The sequence below is a fragment of the Bufo bufo genome, chromosome 9, assembly GCF_905171765.1.
Source record: "Bufo bufo chromosome 9, aBufBuf1.1, whole genome shotgun sequence".
Taxonomy (NCBI): domain Eukaryota; kingdom Metazoa; phylum Chordata; class Amphibia; order Anura; family Bufonidae; genus Bufo; species Bufo bufo.
Genome location: NC_053397.1, coordinates 38,959,146 through 38,982,754, shown reverse-complemented (window position 1 = coordinate 38,982,754; position 23,609 = coordinate 38,959,146). Strand labels below are relative to the sequence as shown.

Genomic DNA, 23,609 nt, shown 5'->3' with positions numbered 1-23,609 from the left:
TCGCGGATCCATTGTAACAATGCCTGTCCTTGTCCGTAAATGGACAAGAATAGGACATCTTCTATTTTTTTGGGGGCGGAATAGCCATGCGGACATACGGAAACGGGAGTCATTTCCGTTGAACCCATTGAACTGAATGGTTCTGCATATGGGCCACAAAAAAAACTGACAAAAATTAAGTTTGCATGCATGAACCCTAAAAGTCTTTATATCGGCATTGCAGCAAGCAGGACAGAGTAAAAGGTGTTCGCCCATGATGCTCAGCGAGCCCTACCAGGCACTGTGCTTGATTTCAGAGTGAAGTTCTTGCCGGTAGATGCCCTTTAATGACCTTGGCTAAGCCCACGCAGGAACGGAGCATGACGGCGCCTAATAACTATTTATCAGTTTATTTTTACATTTCGCTCTTTTTATTGAAAAGAAAACACAGGACATGTAAAACCGTAATGGCAGAGAACAAAAATATTGCATACCTCCGCAACAGGGGGCAGAGCAAACAACGCTGAGGGAAACAGCATAGCGAAAGTACATCCATGGGAGAGCAGAAGAATACAGATCTAAGGATGGTCTCGGGGGGAAAAAAGGAGGGGTGTTCCCCCCAATCTCTCCGCCATTCTGTGTTTGAAGTCAGCCGAGGTTTAGATGAAATTAAATTCCAGCTGAAGACGCTGGAGCTAAACTACTCTTCTAGTGTTAGGGACCACTCAAATGAGGCGACCTTGACGTGGTGAGTGGCTTATTACGCTTTGGCCAAAATGTACACCAATGTCTCATCCAGCATGGAGGCAGGGCAGAATGCTGGATGTAGTGTGCGATCACATTTGCATTTTCCGTTTGTATATGTATTTCGCCATAGTGATATGCACCTACATACGGGTTGTGCTGACTCAACCCCCCACATTTTTTCTTGTTCACAGAGAACCGTATCCAGGGGCACCAGGCTTTTCCGAACTTCTCAACCGTATCTCGGAGAATGCTGGAAAGTTTCTCATTCACCATAATCCACACCAGCTTAGTTTTCACAAGGTCTAAACTAAGTAAGGGTCCATTCAGTCCATTCAAAAGATTGTATTCATTCATTCATTTATTTCAGTGGGGCTGCAAAAGATGCGGACAGCTGTATGCCTGTTACACGGCCCCGCAAAACAAGCAGAACATGTCCTACTCTTGTCCGTTTTGGCATTTGTTACATATTGCAGGACATGTGGAAGGGGAAAATGCGGGATGCACACGGCCGGCATTTGTGTATTGCAGATCCACAATGGAATTCAAAACGGATACGGTTGCGTGAATGCCCCTTTATGTGTATGGCCATTAGAATCACAATAGCATGGGCATGGAAATCTCTTAGGGGACATTAACATGACAGTAGTTTTGCAGCCCACAAATCACGGATACCGGCCGTGGCATCCCACACTTTCCCCTTCCGCATGTCCCTCGATATGTAACAAATGCCCATTCTTGTCCCCAAAATTGGATCTGATGCAGACCGAAATTACGGTTGGGTGGATGGACCCTATATGAGATTTGTTTTTGAGAGTGTGGGTCAAGTCCACCAGATATGTGGTAATGAGCCATCAGCTCCCCTGAAACAATGAGAGGAGACCATAGTCAACATCACATCTGGTCCAACCTCCAACCCCACGGGTGAACCAGAGCTGCTGTGGATTCTACCTAGAGATATTCGCTGGTAAAATCTATATCGGATTACAGTAGCAGGTGGATGATAAACCTTGTCCAGTTGCTGCAGAAAGCAAACCTAAACTAAATCCGCAGCATCTCGGTCACATGTGGAGATACCCTCAGACAGATTTTGTAGAATCTTGTGGGCCAGCTCCAAGGTGGTCTAAAAAGTTGTATAAAATTCTGTTAGTCTGAAGCCTTGTGGCCCTCTATGGTTGCTTTCACATCTGCATCGGAAGTTCTGTTGGGGTCTTCTGTCACAGAATTTGTCAAAAAAAGCTGAGAAAAAAGTCTTGCATGCAGGACTTTTTCCTCTGCGAAAAAAAATATGTTCTCCTGGACGAAAACCTAACGTATTCCATTAGAGTCAATGGGATCTGTTAAGATCCCTTAGTCAGTTATTTGCCAAATCCGGCAAATTTTCGTTCAGAGCAAAATAATAGCGCTGATGTGAAAGCACCCTCGAATAGGCATCTTGTGGTGCATTGATTGTGTCGCATCTTCCATTTAGGCCTAGTCCGCTTTCACACATCAGTTATCGCAGACGTGTTCTGCTTGTGGTCTCCATGGACCATTGACTTTAATGTGTGTATTCACACGAGTGCTCTTCCACGGACCTGGAAGAATGCCCTATTTTTTTTTTCTGTGATTACTGATCCCTCGTGCACATTAAAGTCTATGGGTCCATGAAAACCACTGACACAACACAGATGCTATCCATGTTTGGTTTCCAAACACGGACCAAACATGGATCCTTCACTGACATCTTCACGGATGAACCATTGACCATCTTGTCATGGATGTCAACACAGACAGGGACGTATGAAAGAGACCATAGACACATTTAACAGACCAAATATACACTGGTCACAAATTTGACAAAAAAAAGTTAAAATGGCACTGCCACAATATTCTGGCATAAAATAAACCTTAAAGGCTATGTACACCTTTGGGGGAACAATTTTCTTTATTAATGCAATGTACTCATTTTGAGCTAAAAAAAATATAATGCATTAAAAATGTTGAGCCCCTTTCTCTGTACAGCCTTGAGATTCTCTAGTAGCAGGATCTGTATGTTTACTGTTTCCCGTTAGACAACTCATCTCTGACCTGATAAACACTCATTATGTATCAGTCCTTATCTTACTGATAAGAATGTGGCTTAAATAAGTGTTTATGACCTCTTAGTAGTTTAGAAATAAGGTTTATTAGATGACTGGCACAAAGTGAAAGTAGGATTCACACAGCTAGAAAAACAGTTAAACCATTGACAGAATAATGAAATATTTTTTATAAAGACCTATTAAAAATGTGATTTTTAGCCCAAAATGAGTAAAATGAAATCCTAAAAAAAAATTGTCCCGATGGCGTACCACGCCTTTAAATCTTAAAATATCTGCCCTGTATGCCTGTTTTGTCTACAAATGTCAACATTTGCGATACAAACAGATTCTAGAAATAATTAGTAGAGAATTTCCCAAGTCATCTGCTGCCATATTCTTTATTAATGAAGTTGAGCAGAAACTCTTCTTTTTTTTCCACAGGTAGAGCAGACGCAATACGAGAGGACATTCATATGTTGCCTTGAGAAACCCCCCCCAATGAAAACCACCTACAGCCTTTATAACGAGATACGTCTGTTATATGTCTCCGAATTTCCTGTCATATTAATATTTAATTCTTTACAAAATCAAAGAGCATAGAACACGTCTCCTCTGGTCTGCGAGTATGTGCTAACCTCTGGAGACTATGTACAAGGCAGGCTGCCGGGCCACGCCATCAATCATTTATCATCATTCCTTCCACGTAAGCGTGAATTCACCATCTCCCCTCAGACACACGCTGTGAACATAAAGTAAGAGTAACTCCGACAAATAGGACAGCGACCATGTCGGACTTGCTGTGAGGCCATGATGTTCTTCAGGAGGGAGCGCTCACACTCATAAAGTGAACTCAGAGGTAAAAGAAAAGAGAGGGATGGTGGAAAGCAAAGTGCACAAGTATGGACGGAGATGCACCATAACTGGAAGCTCAAAGTGCGTAATATTGGTGTCTTCTTATGTGACAAGAGGTGTAGTCAAGCGATTACGGGGGGGACAATGGAGGACCTGTCAAATCTAGAGAAGGATATATTCCACAGCACTCCCTCAAAGTAGTGCAAAACCCAATATGGGGGAGATTTATCAAACTGAGGCAAAGCTTAGTTGCCCACAGCAATCTTAGATTCAAATGTATTGGCTCCAGTGAGGTGAAATGAGTCTCGCGAGAATTCGGTGAATACATTTGGAATTTGACTAATAAACTGGAAAACCCTTTTTAAAACAGGCATCCGAAGTTGGCTTCGGTAACGACTGGTACCTCGATACCAAAGCCGACTTCGGAGCCAAGTTTTAAAACCAAATCCTGAAGTCTTGCGAGACTTTGGTGATAGCGATTTGCCTCACTGGAACCCATACATTTTAAAAGCTGTACAGAGCATTAAAACGAAGTCTGGAGCGAAGCGACTTCGGATCTAGTATCCAAAGCTCATCCCCAGTCGTAATCACTGGAGCGTTACCATAGTAAATAGCTGTCATGGTTAAAGGGGTTGTCTGAGAGCGACAAAAAAACATGGGTAGCGCCTGTAAATGTGTTCAAATGAGAAAAGAATCGATACTTAACCGCTTTCTGCCCTGATCTTCCAGTATTGCGCTCCGGTCCTCCTGGCAGCTGTGGGTTTTCTTGACTGCAGCAGTGACATGAGACATCACTGCAGCAGCCAGTGACTGGCTGCAGTGGAGACCTAGGTTTATGGAACATCAAGGGGCTCCCCGAGTTTTCACTGAACACTAGTGAACTGGAAACCTTGCAGATCAGCACTGGAGCACTGCTGCAGCGACACTGTGCGTTACCAGTAATACTGTGGGGATTCGCTCTGGCGGGCAGGGTAAGCGGACGCAGTACAGAGGCAAAAACAAGGTTGGAAAGCAAAGTTCAGTGTTTATTCACACATAAGGAAAAAAACAAGCCAAAAGTAACGGTGTTCAGTTTTGGTGCCTGTTCACACCACACAAAGTCCACAGTGCAAAAAGTCTTCACCTGGTCAGCAGATTTCCACCCGCAGTCCGCAGCAGGCTTGAGAGGCCTGTTTCCCTCACAAATAGATGGCCTCAGTGTCTCAAGACACAGACTCCACAGCTTCTCTGTCACGGAGAATAATCCACCCCAGCTGAACGTGCTGGCTGGGTTTTTATATCCCAGCCAAAACCCGGCCTGGAACCGCGGGGAACAGCCGCCCACCCTGCTCTTTGACTGCTCCCAATAAGAACCGGCCCGGATCGGCTTGACAGCCATACTAACAGCTGAAGTGTCAGACTGCAACTGCAAAACTGACACTTCAGGGAAAAACCCGGTTCTTACCCCACCGAGGCCAGGAACCTCGGTGACACGTATCTTCCCTCAATGACGGCCCCTTGTTCCTTCTTACATACTATTATGGGAGGGAATTGTTACTTTAGCAACATAGAATTTCTCACTTCATAATCCTACAAGGTAAAGTGTCACTTCATTGGATAATAAAAAAACACAACTTGCCAGAGGCCTAACTTAAGGACCGTGACAAAAGTAACTTTTTGTCTGTGACAAAAACCACCACCTATCCCACGGCAGAAACTGCTGCACTGTGCTCATGTGGACCTAGTCTAGCTTTAGCTCCACCGAATGGAGCTAAACCGCGGGCGGGCTCCCTCTGCGGCTTTACCAGGGGTCCGCACAGTAACCAATCCAAGAATAGACCTGAATATTCTAGACGCAGTTCTGAAAACCGTGCAACAAAAATCCCAGGCGACATGAAAGCGCGGCCTCCCATTGAAGACATTGGCAGGTGGTTTTACAGGAGATGAGGCCCGGGTTTCGGCACCAAACCTGCTCTGAAATACGCTCCTAAAATCCTCCATCTGAACATATCCTAAAGTTTTGGGACCTCAATGCAAAATCTGTCGCAGGGCTCCCATCTACCATGTGCCATTTAGAATACTGGCGTCTTCCTACGTGGCAGAGGGTGCTTTGGGCCATCTGACACACCAGGGTCCAGGGGTAGCTGCTACCACCGCAGATGTATTGCCGGTAACAATCGCCGATCGATGATAAAGCCAATCGATAAGTGCTCATTACGTTCCATATACATGAGGCAATCTTTGGTGCTGTATGTGACCAATGGCTAGTGTGATCATTCGGACAGACGGTTTAATTTTTGTCAGCAACATATCCCTGTTTTCATAAGCATCCGAGGATCACAGAACGAGGCAGCGCTCCAAGTATTGAAAAATGGTGGACCACTTTATTCACCCAACTGGTTTCATAAGGAGACGTGCTGCCGAAAATTGATAATTTTCATGCCCACATAAAAGATATGGTCAGCAACAAACAAGCATTTGCTCGCTTCAGAGCTGAGTACTGGCCAGATTTACACAGGGAAATGATTAGGGACAAGTATTTGAAAATGTGATTGTTCGTTCAATCTCCTGCTTGGGCCTTAAGACTAGAATCACAAATACAATTTTTCAGCCAAAGCCAGAAGAAGATATAAAAGGAATGGTACATCTAAAGGGAAGACTTCTACTTCTCGTTCTTGCTGGATCCACTTCTGGTTTTGGCTCAAAAAAGGGCATCAAAAACGGTGTGTTTCTATGTGTATAGACATCAGGGAGCTGCAATGCCGCTTCCTGCTCCGCTCCTAGTGGTCATGTGATCACTGAGTGTGCACGAGCTGCTGGGTCTTAGCAGACCCAGATCAGCTCTGCTGTGGGGCTGTACAGGTCTGTACAACTTCTCTGGGGACCGACTTTCCCCTGTAATTGAGGCTACCACCATGTCAGTCCCAGTTACAGGAAAAATCAGCAATAAAAAAAATGTAAAGTTAAATGTCGCCCAAAGGTCTGGCGTGGCCTTTAAAAAATGCTATGTACACCCTTAGAGGCACTTTTTTCTTATGATTGCAGTTTACTCATTTTTGGCTACAAATCATATTTTCAATTGGCCTTTATTAAAAATATTGAGCTGTTCTGTCACAGAGGGTTAAGGAGGACCTTTCATCTGGCAAAAAATTGTGAACTAAGTATCATGACATATACAGCGGCGCCCAGGGATCTCACTGCACTTACTATTATCCCTGGGCGCCGCTCCGTTCTCCCGCTATGCCCTCCGGTATGTTCGGTCACTTGGTTATAGTAGGCGGAGACTTAGGGGACTTGGTTATAGTAGGCGGAGACTGCCCTTGTTCTCCTGGGCGTCTCCTTCTCCTAGGCTGTAGCACTGGCCAATCGCAGCTCAGAGCTCAGAGCCTGAGAGATCCGCCTACTATAACCAAGCGACCGAAGATACCGGAGGGCATAGCAGGAGAACGGAGCGGCGCCCAGGGATAATGAATGAAAAAATAATAAAAACCAACCAACCACCACACTGCAGCTTCTAGCCCCGCTCCCCATGACCAAAGCTCATACATCCCATATAATAAAAATTACAAAAATAAAACCCCATGTATCACCGAAAAAGGTGCAAAAATAATTTACATAAAAAGTTATATCTTTCAAATAAACATGTACAAAAAAAAATGCACCTTGTTGGGGGGAGGGTGTATATGGCCCGGTCTTGAACTGGTTAAATTAAACAGATTTAGTGTTATAAACGACCCTTTCTGTGCTATGTCCAAACATTAACCCATGTAAGCACAGCAATTACTAACACGACAGCCGCCTGCCTATGCTCCAGCGCAACTCAATCTCTTGAATCCTAATAACTGCACGTATTTTATCATTCACAAACTGTCAAGGTTTTTAATATTGCAAAGAAATATTTTTTTTGCATTGACAGATAATTTAACTGTAAATGTAAAGTAAAATGGGAGAGATTTATGAAGACTGGTGTTTCTAACGTCAGTCTCTAGGTACTTAGCGGTGGCGTCTGATGTGTATAAAAATGATTAAAGGATAACTGTCGTATTTTTTATTTTTTTTGGAGGATTGGATTGTGGTGATTAATATCTCCTTGGTGGCCCTATTTCAACTTTTCACTGTGTATTCAATCACCCCTTAATTCCACAGTTTTGTTCCCTGTACTGCCTACTTTTACCTGTGCTTAAAATAGGGTTGCTAGGCATGGTCCGTCTATCTGTTGATAGACGGAGGACGCAGCGTGCACGCTCACATTACTGACAGCCAGGGACTGTAAGTAAATGAGCCAGGTCCTCCCCAGCAGCTGATAACAGTGCCTGGGCTGTGTGCACTTCTCCCTGTCCCTGCGCTTGGCAGACGCTCCCTCACTCAGCAGAGCTGGAGAATGCAGAGTTGAATCAGCGCAGACCAGGGAAGGGAGATCTGCCGTCTGCTCAGTGTATAAATGAAAGCAACATGTGGTAAGAGGACCCCTTTGTTCTGCAGGAGATTAACCCTTTAGGGGGAGGGCTCTGGTTACTGACACTTTGGGGGGCTATTGTTACTGGCTGTGAGGGCAGGCGGGATTAGCCTCAGGGTGAGGGCAGTGGCGGCCATCTTAACTGAATAGTGAAACTGCAGTTTTATGCAGACTGGTTGCTAAGGGCTGAATCTTATTAAATATGGGGTAAGTCAGTCTAATAGTAACTGATTCTGGAATATCATGTTATTAGTAACTACATATATGAAAATTGAAATTAGGGTCTAAATGTGACAGTTATCCTTTAAGGCTGAGTTTACACTATAGTTATTTGGTCAGTGAATCAAATCAAATCATTACACCTGATCTCTCAGTAGGCTTCACCACTGGTTCTGGCTCACAATAACTGATGAAAATAACTGACCAAATAACTGAAGTGTGAACTCAGCCTAAGTGGTGCACACCTCTTTAACCACCTCCGGACCGCTGTACGCAGGATTGCGTTCCGGAGGTGGCAGCCCTGCGCTCAGCGACGCATATACGCGTCATCTCGCGTGAGCCGGGATTTCCTGTGAACGCGCGCACACAGGCGCGCGCGCTCACAGGAACGGAAGGTAAGAGAGTTGATCTCCAGCCTGCCAGCGGCGATCGTTCGCTGGCAGGCTGGAGATGTGTTTTTTTTAACCCCTAACAGGTATATTAGACGCTGTTTTGATAACAGCGTCTAATATACCTGCTACCTGGTCCTCTGGTGGTCCCCTTTGTTTGGATCGACCACCAGAGGACACAGGTAGCTCAGTAAAGTAGCACCAAGCACCACTACACTACACTACACCCCCCCCCCGTCACTTATTAACCCCTTATTAGCCCCTGATCACCCCTAATCACCCCTGATCACCCCATATAGACTCCCTGATCACCCCCCTGTCATTGATTACCCCCCTGTCATTGATCAACCCCCTGTAAAGCTCCATTCAGACGTCCGCATGATTTTTACGGATCCACTGATAGATGGATCGGATCCGCAAAACGCATCCGGACGTCTGAATGAAGCCTTACAGGGGCGTGATCAATGACTGTGGTGATCACCCCATATAGACTCCCTGATCACCCCCCTGTCATTGATTACCTCCCTGTCATTGATTACCCCCCTGTCATTGATTACCCCCCTGTAAAGCTCCATTCAGACGTCCGCATGATTTTTACGGATCCACTGATAGATGGATCGGATCCGCAAAACGCATCCGGACGTCTGAATGGAGCCTTACAGGGGCATGATCAATGACTGTGGTGATCACCCCATATAGACTCCCTGATCACCCCCCTGTAAAGCTCCATTCAGATGTCCGCATGATTTTTACGGATGCACTGATACATGGATCGGATCCGCAAAACGCATCCGGTCGTCTGAATGAAGCCTTACAGGGGCATGATCAATGACTGTGGTGATCACCCCCCTGTCATTGATTACCCCCCTGTAAAGCTCCATTCAGATGTCCGCATGATTTTTACGGATGCACTGATAGATGGATCGGATCCGCAAAACGCATCCGGACGTCTGAATGAAGCCTTACAGGGGCATGATCAATGACTGTGGTGATCACCCCATATAGACTCCCTGATCACCCCCCTGTCATTGATTACCCCCCTGTCATTGATTACCCCCCTGTAAAGCTCCATTCAGACGTCCGCATGATTTTTACGGATGCACTGATAGATGGATCGGATCCGCAAAACGCATCCGGACGTCTGAATGAAGCCTTACACGGGCGTGATCAATGACTGTGGTTATCACCCCATATAGACTCCCTGATCACCCCCCTGTCATTGATTACCCCCCTGTAAAGCTCCATTCAGATGTCCGCATGATTTTTACGGATCCACTGATAGATGGATCGGATCCGCAAAACGCATCCGGACGTCTGAATGAAGCCTTACAGGGGCATGATCAATGACTGTGGTGATCACCCCATATAGACTCCCTGATCACCCCCCTGTCATTGATCACCCCCCCTGTCATTGATCACCCCCCCTGTCATTGATCACCCCCCTGTCATTGATCACCCCTCTGTAAGGCTCCATTCAGACATTTTTTTGGCCCAAGTTAGCGGAATTTTTTTTTTTTTTCTTACAAAGTCTTATATTCCACTAACTTGTGACAAAAAATAAAATCTCACATGAACTCACCATACCCCTCACGGAAACCAAATGCGTAAAATTTTTTAGACATTTATATTCCAGACTTCTTCTCACGCTTTAGGGCCCCTAGAATGCCAGGGCAGTATAAATACCCCACATGTGACCCCATTTCGGAAAGAAGACACCCCCAGGTATTCCGTGAGGGGCATATTGAGTCCATGAAAGATTGAAATTTTTGTCCCAAGTTAGCGGAACGGGAGACTTTGTGAGAAAAAAATAAAAAATATCAATTTCCGCTAACTTGTGCCAAAAAAAAAAAAATTCTATGAACTCGCCATGCCCCTCATTGAATACCTTGGGGTGTCTTCTTTCCAAAATGGGGTCACATGTGGGGTATTTATACTGCCCTGGCATTCTAGGGGCCCCAAAGCGTGAGAAGAAGTCTGGTATCCAAATGTCTAAAAATGCCCTCCTAAAAGGAATTTGGGCCCCTTTGCGCATCTAGGCTGCAAAAAAGTGTCACACATCTGGTATCTCCGTACTCAGGAGAAGTTGGGCAATGTGTTTTGGGGTGTCATTTTACATATACCCATGCTGGGTGAGATAAATATCTTGGTCAAATGCCAACTTTGTATAAAAAAATGGGAAAAGTTGTCTTTTGCCGAGATATTTCTCTCACCCAGCATGGGTATATGTAAAAAGACACCCCAAAACACATTCCCCAACGTCTCCTGAGTACGGAGATACCAGATGTGTGACACTTTTTTGCAGCCTAGGTGGGCAAAGGGGCCCATATTCCAAAGAGCACCTTTCGGATTTCACTGGTCATTTACCTACTTACCACACATTAGGGCCCCTGGAAAATGCCAGGGCAGTATAACTACCCCACAAGTGACCCCATTTTGGAAAGAAGACACCCCAAGGTATTCCGTGAGGGGCATGGCGAGTTCCTAGAATTTTTTATTTTTTGTCACAAGTTAGTGGAAAATGATGATTTTTTTTTATTTTATTTTTTTTCATACAAAGTCTCATATTCCACTAACTTTTGACAAAAAATAAAAACTTCCATGAACTCACTATGCCCATCAGCGAATACCTTGGGGTCTCTTCTTTCCAAAATGGGGTCACTTGTGGGGTAGTTATACTGCCCTGGGATTCTAGGGGCCCAAATGTGTGGTAAGGAGTTTGAAATCAAATTCTGTAAAAAATGACGAGTGAAATCCGAAAGGTGCTCTTTGGAATATGGGCCCCTTTGCCCACCTAGGCTGCAAAAAAGTGTCACACATCTGGTATCGCCGTACTCAGGAGAAGGTGGGGAATGTGTTTTGGGGTGTCATTTTACATATACCCATGCTGGGTGAGATAAATATCTTGGTCAAATGCCAACTTTGTATAAAAAAATGGGAAAAGTTGTCTTTTGCCAAGATATTTCTCTCACCCAGCATGGGTATATGTAAAAAGACACCCCAAAACACATTCCCCAACTTCTCCTGAGTACGGAGATACCAGATGTGTGACACTTTTTTGCAGCCTAGGTGGGCAAAGGGGCCCATATTCCAAAGAGCACCTTTCGGATTTCACTGGTCATTTACCTACTTACCACACATTAGGGCCCCTGGAAAATGCCAGGGCAGTATAACTACCCCACAAGTGACCCCATTTTGGAAAGAAGACACCCCAAGGTATTCCGTGAGGGGCATGGCGAGTTCCTAGAATTTTTAATTTTTTGTCACAAGTTAGTGGAAAATGATGATTTTTTTTTTTTTTTTTTTTTTTCATACAAAGTCTCATATTCCACTAACTTGTGACAAAAAATAAAAACTTCCATGAACTCACTATGCCCATCAGCGAATACCTTGGGGTCTCTTCTTTCCAAAATGGGGTCACTTGTGGGGTAGTTATACTGCCCTGGCATTCTAGGGGCCCAAATGTGTGGTAAGGAGTTTGAAATCAAATTCTGTAAAAAATGACGAGTGAAATCCGAAAGGTGCTCTTTGGAATATGGGCCCCTTTGCCCACCTAGGCTGCAAAAAAGTGTCACACATCTGGTATCTCCGTACTCAGGAGAAGGTGGGGAATGTGTTTTGGGGTGTCATTTTACATATACCCATGCTGGGTGAGAGAAATATCTTGGCAAAAGACAACTTTTCCATTTTTTTATACAAAGTTGGCATTTGACCAAGATATTTATCTCACCCAGCATGGGTATATGTAAAATGACACCCCAAAACACATTCCCCAACTTCTACTGAATACGGAGATACCAGATGTGTGACACTTTTTTGCAGCCTAGGTGGGCAAAGGGGCCCATATTCCAAAGAGCACCTTTCGGATTTCACTCGTCATTTTTTACAGAATTTGATTTCAAACTCCTTACCACACATTTGGGCCCCTAGAATGCCAGGGCAGTATAACTACCCCACAAGTGACCCCATTTTGGAAAGAAGAGACCCCAAGGTATTTCGTGATGGGCATAGTGAGTTCATGGAAGTTTTTATTTTTTGTCACAAGTTAGTGGAATATGAGACTTTGAAAGAAAAAAAAAAAAAAAAAAAAAAATCATCATTTTCCGCTAACTTGTGACAAAAAATAAAAAGTTCTATGAACTCACTATGCCCATCAGCGAATACCTTAGGGTGTGTACTTTCCGAAATGGGGTCATTTGTGGGGTGTTTGTACTGTCTGGCCATTGTAGAACCTCAGGAAACATGACAGGTGCTCAGAAAGTCAGAGCTGCTTCAAAAAGCGGAAATTCACATTTTTGTACCATAGTTTGTAAACGCTATAACTTTTACCCAAACCATTTTTTTTTTACCCAAACATTTTTTTTTTATCAAAGACATGTAGAACAATAAATTTAGAGCAAAATTTCTATATGGATGTCGTTTTTTTTGCAAAATTTTACAACTGAAAGTGAAAAATGTCATTTTTTTGCAAAAAAATCGTTAAATTTCGATTAATAACAAAAAAAGTAAAAATGTCAGCAGCAATGAAATACCACCAAATGAAAGCTCTATTAGTGAGAAGAAAAGGAGGTAAAATTCATTTGGGTGGTAAGTTGCATGACCGAGCAATAAACGGTGAAAGTAGTGTAGGTCAGAAGTGTAAAAAGTGGCCTGGTCTTTCAGGGTGTTTAAGCACTGGGGGCTGAGGTGGTTAAAGGGCATCTGTCAGCAGTTTTGTCCCTATGACACTGGCTGACCTGTTACATGTGCGCTCGGCAGCTGAAGGCATCTGTGTTGGTCCCATGTTCATATGTGTCCGCATTGCTGAGAAAAAGGATGTTTTAATATATGCAAATGAGCCTCTAGGAGCAACGGGGGCGTTGCTGTTACACCTAGAGGCTCTGCTCTCTCTGCAACTGCAGAACCCCTGCACTTTGATTGACAAGGCCAGGTGTGATGATGTTTCCACTGCCTGGTCTTATCAATCAAAGTGCAGTGGATGCAGCAGCTTCAGAGAGCAGAGCCTCTAGGTGTAACAGTAACGCCCCCGTTGCTCCTAGAGCCTCATTTGCATATATATAAACAACATTTTTCTCAGCAATGCGGGCACATAGGAACATGGGACCAACACAGATGTCTTCAGCTGCCAAGCGCACATGTAACAGGTCAGCCAGTCACCATTTGGAGCAGTAGAGCAAATGCATTTAGCTCTGATTGAGAGCAGCTTTAACAGTTTGTCGCCCAACGTGGGGCTCGAGAGAACGTAACATCGGTAGCCAACGTAGATGACCTACGAGATCTAACGAAAGGCACTTGAGGAGGGGACCACGGCCCCAAGAGAAGGTAAGAAAACGTGTTAATCTTGCCTGCCTCTCGTTACGTCACGGCTGTCTGTTCTGCTGGACGATGGTTACACTGTAAGCAGCAGCTCGAGTCCCTATAACCTTAGATTGAGAAGGAAGATTTGCTCTACTGGGGGTACAATTTGGAGCAGTAGAGAAAATGCATTTAGCTCTGATTGAGAGCAGCTTTAACAGTTGTATAAAACTTCAGAAAAATATAGTTTACAAAAAATGCTTAAATAGCTGCCCACAAATAGTGTTTTTTCCCCAAAAGCAGCACCACGTCTGTCCGCAGAGGTATATGAAGCTCTGTTTTCAGCAGAAAGCAGTCTTTTTAATCTAATCTAATTCGGAAACTGAGAATGGCTCCTAAACCAGAAAACCCTTGAACAGCAGGTGACTGTAATGTGTCATGGGAACCATTCTGCTCCTATCAGCCTTTATATCGAAACTGCAAAGTAGCAAATGGTCAGAAAAAATGTGCTGCATTACAATATCCGACTGCGTCCTATTATCTGTGCGAAATGCAGAACAGGGCGAGTACATCGGGTGCATTCGGCTGGGTCTCGCACTGAACTCACCACTAGTTACCGCTCCATTACCAGCAGTGAGATGTAGACAGGACGCCCCCTGGGCACAGCGAGACCACTAATCTATACTCATAGATATTTCTGAAAAGGAACCCGTCTCCTGGGCTCGGAGCAGAGATGACTGAGGACTATTACATGGCTTACAAATGACTGCCATTAAAAGTAAGAGCACTCGGGGGATGTGCCGTCACTATATGGTGACTGAGCGCACGCCGCACCCCAGTGCAGCCATTAATCACAGGAGGGACAGCAACCTACCAGAGGGCGGACAAACAGACTACTGGGCGGTATTAAGAAAGAAAGAAAGAAAGAAAGAAAGAAAGAAAGAAAAAGAGAGAAAGAAAGAAAGAAAGAAAGAAAAAGAGAGAAAGAAAGAAAGAAAGAAAGAAAGAAAGAAAGAAAAGAAAGAGAGAGAAAGAAAGAAAGAAAGAAAGAAAGAAAGAAAGAAAGAAAGAAAGAAAGAAAGAAAGGGTGGTGGACTATGGAGATGTATATAATGCACTGGGACATCAATGTATATTTCGTTTCCAATATGGGGAAGATGGTGACTTTTTTCTGTGCGTACATCACTGCGAGCATTATCCCACTACTGTGTGCACTATCACTAGGCTATGACGTTTCTGTGTGCATTATCCCAGTATTGTTACATTACTATGTGCATAACCCCACTACTGTGCCATCACTGTGTGCACTATTCCTAGACTGCGACATCTTTGTATTCACTATCCCAGTACTGCTGTATCACTGCGTGCATTATCCCACTAATGTGTCTTCACTGAGTGCACCTAGACTTACATCTCTGTGTGCATTATCCCAGTACTGTCACATCACTGTGTGTTATCACTGTGTGCACTAATCCGAGGCTGTGACGCCTCTGAGTTCATTATCCCAGTGCTGTTACATTACTGTGTGCACAATCCCACTCCTATGACATCACTGTGCAAACATTATCCAACAGGCCTCACTGTAAGTTTCGCTGTGGGCCCCATGATTACTTGTCGGGCCCCTGGTGACATAATTATTTTTCCATTCTCCTTGGCAAACCTATGTGTGAGCCGCTTGGAGAACTGCGGCTTATACGTATTTCGGGGAAATAAACAACAATTTCAGGGTTAAATCTATTACTTGGCTAGAACTGGTCAACGGGTGACACTGTCCCGAAAGATAGCTGACACTTTTAAAGCATAATATCAATCACTATATAACCTGCGTGCGTCCACAGCTCAGAACCCAGAAGCGAATATACAATCGATTCGTACATACCTATCGGCCTCGGGTCGCCTCCCCGCCCTGGAGTCCCCCCTATCGGCTGCTATCGCCCATCGAGGATTCTCAAGCCGGCAAAGCACCGGTCCGGGCGGCCTGCCCTTATCGTACTATAAATCTTTCATTGACATACTGTCCCCGCAGTTTTTGTCTACCTTAAAACTCGCTTGATTCCACTCGCATCCTTCCTCCCGACACATTTAGGGCTCACATTATGGTCATTACCAAGGAAGGGAGAGATCCATCTCAGTGTCAAAGTCATTGACCCATTTCCCTTATCAATGTTGACCTAAAATTATTCTCCAAAATCTTAGCTGTCCGCCTTATCCCGTATTCGCTGGATTCATGCCCATGAGGGAGGCCCGGGATAACACCACTAGGGCCATAAAGATCACATATCGTGCGGTTACGTCTAAGTCACCCATGTTTCTCCTCTCAACCGACGCTAACAAAGCGTTCAACAGAGTAGATTGGACATTTTATGTTTGAAACATTGACACACGTGGGACTGGGGGAGACGATGATGGCCTGTATCCACCATTTATACTCTGACCCCACAGCATCGGTTAAGGTGAATGGCCAATTTTCAATGCCCTTTCCTATAAGAAATGGTAGGAGACAGGGGTGTCCCCTAACCCCCCTAATATTTATACTCTGTCTAGAACCGCTTCTAGGCCACATAAGAGCTAACCATGCAGCCTACGCGGATGACCTACTATTCTTCCTCACCAACCCCCGCATATCACTACCAAACCTTTTACAGGAACTTAAACATTACTCGCAATTGTCAAATTTTAAGATAAACTTTCAAAAATCTGAAACATTGAACATTACTCCCCCCACTAGATTGGCCGTAGAACTGGCGGATAATTTTCCATTTAAATGGACGAGATCCTCACTTAGATACCTGGGGATACATTTAACCTCCGACCTGTCCGATCTTTACTCAGCGAACTACCCCTCCCCCTCTTCTTCGGACAATAAAAGTGGATTTAGACCGCTGGCACAAGGGCACATTCACATGGTTCGGACGAATCTCCATTTTCAAAATGAATATCTTTCCCAGAATACTTTATTTCTTCCAAGCCATGCTTATACACATCCCCAGATTATTCTTCCATACTTTGCTAACAGTACTCACACGGGCAGGGAAAACCCCGAGAATAGCCCGTTCTGTCCTATTCCGCCCCAAACTTCGGGGAGGACTGGGCCTACCATAGAGCCACACACCTCCTGAGAATAGCAGACCGGTCCGCCACCAAGCGAATAAACAATGGGTAAATGTGGAACAATCCTTTTCTACCCACCCCACTGGCTACCACGCCATGCCGGGGGTCCCACATACCATTAGCTGCGTGACTCCATCCCACAATAGGACCGACTCTTCAGTCTATTTCCTCTACCCGGGCATCTCTCCGCCCCCCTCACAGATGTACCTGATTTTGGGCAATCCTAGGTTCCCCCTTGGGCTAGAACATGGTCCGTTCCGGAGACTAGTGTCGGATGCTAGATTTAGAGCACATCACTTTATTATGTCTGACTCATGGCTCTCCCCTCAGTCTCTCACTGACACCTCGGATACACTTCGTCTGACAACCTGGCAATCCCAACAACGGCAACACTTTCTCACCACACTACCAAGAGCGGTTACAAATAAAAGAGACAAAACCGATTTTGAACAGATTTGTGAGACAAGAGTTATAATCCGACACGCGCTCTCCCGACTGTATAGTCTGCTGATCTCACCTCCTATCGCCTCCAACCTACATACTTAATTGGGAAAGAGACTTGGGTCTTACCCTTTCACCAGAACAGAACGACCTCCATCGCAAGCAACATCCAGGAACAGGGTTCAGGGTCCTCTCCAGATGGTACAGAGCACCCACCAAGCTGCGGAGGAGCTAGGGGGTCGATGTTCCATGTCTTCTGGGAGTGTCACCTCTCATGACCTACCTAGGAGGACACCAGCTTTCTTCCTGCTCCATCATAGCCAGATCCCCAAGGCAACATAGAAGAGGTCGGCGGTGCGATGTTTGGTCAATGCCGCGAGAGCGTTTGTCCCTTGTATGTGGAGACAAGTTTCTGCCCCCACAATGACAATGTGGAGGAACAAAATACAGGAGACCATGAGGATGGAGGATCTAACAGCTTCACTGAGAGGTACCGACAACAAAGTCCATAAAACATGGCGATGTTGGATTACATTTCAAAATTCTCAAGAATTCTGACTATTGCTAACCACACAGAGAGAGACACATTATTATGGCTTTATATACAGACAGCGGATGTTTTTTTGTTTTTGTTTTCTTGCTTTTTTCTTTCTCTGCACTCTTCCCCTTCTTCCCCCCTCCACTCTTATCCTTCCCCATCCTACTCCCCAACCAACAGACGTCCGTAGAATGGGTCCGCATCCGTTCCACAATTATCCGGAACGGGGGGCGGACCCATTCATCCTCTACGGTGTATGTTAGCGTTCTCCATGTGCTGCCGAAACACCAGCCGTGCCGCTCGCACCGCTGACCCAGACAAGGTTTTTATTAACGATCACCAAAAATAAACTGACTTGATAAAGGGGTCAGGAGTACCCCGAAACGCGTTGTCTACCAATAAACCTGAAAATTGCGAAATACCAAGTTGTGAAAGTGCGCCTCCTACTGTCCATACTTTCGACTGAAAAAGCCAAGCGTCCTTTCATCTCTATGGGGACGGAATGGATGCGGAGAGCGCGGCCCCGATCTTCCGGTCCGCAGCTCCACAAGAAAATAGAGCATATGCTATTCTTGTCGGACAGGAATAGGCTTTTCTATGGGGGTGCCGGCCGGGTGTATTGCGGATCCGCAATGCACTACGGACGTGTGAACGGACCCTTAGTGTTCAATTACCCTGCCTAGGCACATGGACCTGAGCGATAATCATTCATTCTTACAGAAAACGTTTGAGACCATCCTGACACGTTGTAGGGCGGCGTCCCACACTAGATTCATATCGATGTTTTATAAAACACTGAAATCTAAATAAAGAATTTACAAAAATAAAAAATCTATTTCTTAAACCTCCGCTTGACACCCGGGAACAATTTACTGGGGGTAATGAGGAGAGCCGATAACATAAACTGCCCCATGGGCAGAATCCAGGCGACTCCGGCAATCACCGGCCCTTGTCCCCCCCCCCCATTACTACAATCACCGAGGCAAGCTGGGGTAATAACAGGTTTATATCCGGGAAGAGCTACACATGCAGTTCCCTCATATACCAGCGACAATGCTAACACTTCTGCTACTTCTTTCTCAGAACTGTGCCATCCCTCTGTTATTCCTCCTAGAAAATGTATGAACTAAAGTGTAACCCTGCCGCTCGTCCAAGTGATGTGTCCCTACAAAGTCTGTCACTGTCCCTAGTAAGACCTAGTTTTCAATTCTGCAGCATCTTTTCTTTGTTGAGCCATTCCTTTATTATTCCTACTAGAAGTTTACGAATGTACTACCAGTAGTCTGCAACTGGATGTTACCAGGTGAGGGGGCGTCCCTGCCCAGTCTGACACTATCCCACCAGTGCTGCCTGGTCAGACTGTGCAGGGACACCCCCCCCCCCCAACTGGTAACACCTAAGTGCCTTGTGTCCATCACATTATACACTACTTGTTTCCATGGTTACGACCACCCTGCAATCCAGCATCAGTGGCCGTGCTTGCACACTGTAGGAAAAAAACCTCTCTAGTGGCCGGGACCGTGGGAGCGCACATAGGCTGGTGCATTTTCCTGTAGTGTTTGCAAGCACGACCACCGCTAATGGAAAGCAGGGTGGTCGTAACCATGGAAACAAGCAGTGTATAATGTGATGGAAAAATGAATCCAGCCAGCAAAAGAAGCAATATGGACAATCACAATACATTAGTAAGTGCCTTGTATTCATTTTCTCTACGCTATTTGCTGAAGTGAGAGAACCCCTTTAATGTGGCTTTATTTTTTTCTTTAAACAGATGGTCGCGTAAATGGAAGTAATAAAAACGTCATGTGAACACGGCCTTATGACCGTGGCCTATACATGTGGCTCGTTAACGTAGCAGGAGGTCATGGGTTAAATAATAACTAGACGCCCTACAAGACTGAGACTGACAGAACCGCGCCAATTATATAGCTTTCCTCACAGATCACTATGGATTTCGTAAACACGTAATTATTCTGTCAATGTCTCCCCCCCCCCAAAACGCTTTCAAAGTAATTTCCACTCTACAATTTGGAGACAGGAACGTGAAGTACTCAGACTGCCGGAGTGACGGCTGCGCCGGAGGTCTTTCTCCCCGGTCGGAAGTCGTTCCCTCCATTCTGCCGCGATGTGACCGGACAAAACAAACAATTATTGTGTAGAAATCAATGCGGCGAATAAATCTCAGTGCAGGAGATCAGCTTCCTGCGCGTCCACCGTAAGGGACAGGACAACGGATTACATACAGACAACGGTCATTAATCTCTTAAAGGGAAACCGTCCCCTTGAAAATGCAACATAAGCTACAGGCAGCATATTATAGAGCAGGAGGAGCTGAGCAGATTGATGGATAGTTTTATTTTTTTTAAAATATTCAGTGTAACTTGCATTATATTCATTTAAAGGGGTTTTTGAAGATGATAAAAGGGTTTTCTGGGAGTTTCATACTGATGACTTGTCCTCTGGATAGGTCATCAGTATCTGATCGGTGGGGGTCTGACACCCGGGACCCCCCTTGATCAGCTGTTTGAGAAGGCAGCGGCGCTCCTGTGAGTGTCGCGGCCTTCTCACAGCTTACCAAGCACAGCGCCGTACATTGTATAGTGGCTGTGCTTGGAATTGCAGCTCAGCTCCATTCACTTCTATGGAGCTGAGCTGCACCTAGGCCATGTGACTGATGAAGGTGACGCTGCGAGGGCTGGTGCCTTCTCAAACAGCTGATCGGCGTTGGACCCCCACCGATCAGATACTCATGTCCCATACAGAAGATAGGTCATCACCATTAACATCACAGAAAACCCCTCTAAATTCCAGCTTATTCTGGGCTTTGAAGTCCAGGAGGCGGTCCTATCAGTGATTGACAGCCTCCTCTCTATGACTGTGTGTACAGAGACAGCTGTCAATCACTGATAGCACCGCCTCCTGGACTTTAAAGCCAAAAATCAGCAGAAATTGAAACGAATGAAATGCAAGTTCTACAGAATTTTTTCCCATAAAACGATATATCAATCTGCTCAGCTCCTCCTGCTCTATAACACGCTGGCCCCCAGCTCAGACACCATATTCCACCTGACAGGTTCCCTTTAAAGACACAACACTGGCTAAGGATAGGTCATCCATATCAGAATGTCAGAAGACCCCGATATTCGATAGTCCTCCCCACTATCCAATATCAGGGCCTATATTTTGCAGGACAAGTTGTATATTTGAACGGCACTTAATTTAAAGGGGTACTCCCATCTTAGACAATGGGGGCATATCACTGGTATATGCCCCCATTTTCTGATAGGTGTTGGTCCCACCTCTGGCAAAGTCACAGAGGGGGCACCGCGCCTGCGCAGCCGCACTCCATTCATTTCTACGGGGCTGCCAAAAATAGTTGATCTTTGGCCTATTGAAGTGAATGGAAGCAGAGGCCGTGCAGGCGCGGCGCCCCCCTCCAGGACTTTGCCGGCTGGCTCAGTTTACAAGGTAGGTGCAGGTTCCAGAGGTGGTACACCCACATTTATCAGACAATGGGGGCATATAGTAGTGAGATGCCCCCATTGGTTGAGATGGGAATACCCCTTACCCTTTAATGTCCACGGCGCTGGTTTAAAAGGGTTTTCCGAGATTTAAATACTGATCGGTGGGGGTCCGACACCAGGGACCCCCTGCCGATCAGCTTTTTAAGATCGCGCTAGCTCCGCGGCTCAGCCGAGATGCTCCTAGGCCATGTGATCAATGAACGTGATGTCGCTTGCCTAGGAAAAGCTGAAAGAAGGCAGGGGTGCGAATGCCTTCTCAAACAGCTGAACGGCGGGGTTCCCGGGTGTCAGACCCCCACCGATCAGATCCAGGGGATAGGTCATCAGTATTTAAGCAGCTGAACGTCAGGTGCCAGCTGTCAGAGACAGACGAGGGCCCCAGAGAGAAGACAGAAGTGCTCAACGAGCGCCGCCACCGCCGCCGCTGATCATCCTGCCTGGTCACATGACCACTAGGACTACGGACGGCGAGGAGGCCGCTGACACGACTAACTAGAACTAGTCCTGTCCCAGCACTAACTATCTCTGCAACTGCAAAGTGGGAAAGAGTAGTGTGAAAAAAATATAATAATCATTTCCTGCAAAGGTCTATTCCGGTAGTTACCAAAAAAAACTCCCCTAAGAATGTTTTCCTCATGCATTGATCTTGGAGGGCTCGCCAAGACCCGATTACTCCAGATCTGACACGTAATATATCAATAGTCACAGTATACAAAGTCTATAAAAATGTAAAAAAGCATAATTTATCTTTACTATTTTCCATACATAAGCCTAAAAAGCCTTTAAAAAGCATAAAGGGGGTCATTTATCAAACTGGTGTAATGTAGAACTGGCTTAGTCGCCCATGGCAACCAATCAGATTCCGCCTTTCATTTTGGACAGCTCCTTTGGAAAGTGAAAGGTGGAATCTGATTGGTTCCTATGGGCTTGATAAATGACCACCAAAGTATAAATATAAAACCAATATGAAAAAAAGTGAAAAAATAAAATAAAAATAAAACGAAAAAATGTCTAAATTGTATCCGGTCCTGAAGAAGGAAATGACTCTGATCCTGGATGGGTGAAATAACGATTTTTGGCATGTTACGGTGAGATGACGGGGGGCGACACGGGCGCCGCAGCCGTACAATGCAGACGCGTATATAATGTGTCTTATCTGTCGGCAACTTCACCTGTTCTGTACGACCTCTAAGGCAGAAGGCATATAGGTATAATGATATTATGTCTACACCTCCCCCCCGCCGCGTGGAGGTAACTAATCCGTTCACACAAAGAGAAGCCGCAGCCACCCCCCCCCCCCCCCCGCACCGTGATAACCCATACGACATTATATCAGGAGACAGGACAGACGGACGCCGCCCCGACACCGAGACGAGGAGATAACGGACAGAACAGCGCGGCCGGGATATTATATCTCACTGGCAATATAGACGTGTGCAGGCGGCATATATGCTCCATGTGATGAGCCGTAATCCACTATACATAATCCATTAACCCTTTCAAATAATCAGCAGAAGAATAGAGATTTGTGTATACCGGGGATTGGGCTCCATAACCAGGAGCCGATGCAATTAACGTGATGAGTCGGGCAGATAATACCACAACCTCGCCAGAGTTAATTCCTTTCTAGAATAAAAGGGCAATGGCGTCTCTGAGCGGACACGAGCAGACTCGATGAGGTCATGTGCCCCATACATTTGCTATCGGAGTTGTTCTTCGCTGATATCTATGAACCAGCAGGAAATTTACGGTGTTAAGGGGATTGTTGAGATTTTTTTTTAAGGGTTAGTGTCATTAAAAAAAAAAATATCAATGAGTTATATACTCACCGATCCCTGCTGCTCACCACTGGACTTTACTCCCGATCCCTCTCGACGTGTAGGAAATGATCATGAGGTGGGTCACTGCGGTGGCCAGGTGATTGGTGGTCATTTCCTGTACGTCGAGAGGGACCAGGAAGTAGTCACCAGCGGAGATACTTGTAACTATAATGTATGGGTTCCTAGGAGAATCCCAAAGGTC

The 23,609-nt window shown here is 45.5% G+C and overlaps 1 protein-coding gene across 9 annotated transcripts in view; it reads right to left on the bottom strand.

Moving 5' to 3' along the window:
- Positions 1-23,609, bottom strand: part of CACNA1D (calcium voltage-gated channel subunit alpha1 D) — a 368,921-nt gene that overhangs the window by 339,383 nt on the left and 5,929 nt on the right. The window lies entirely within an intron of this gene.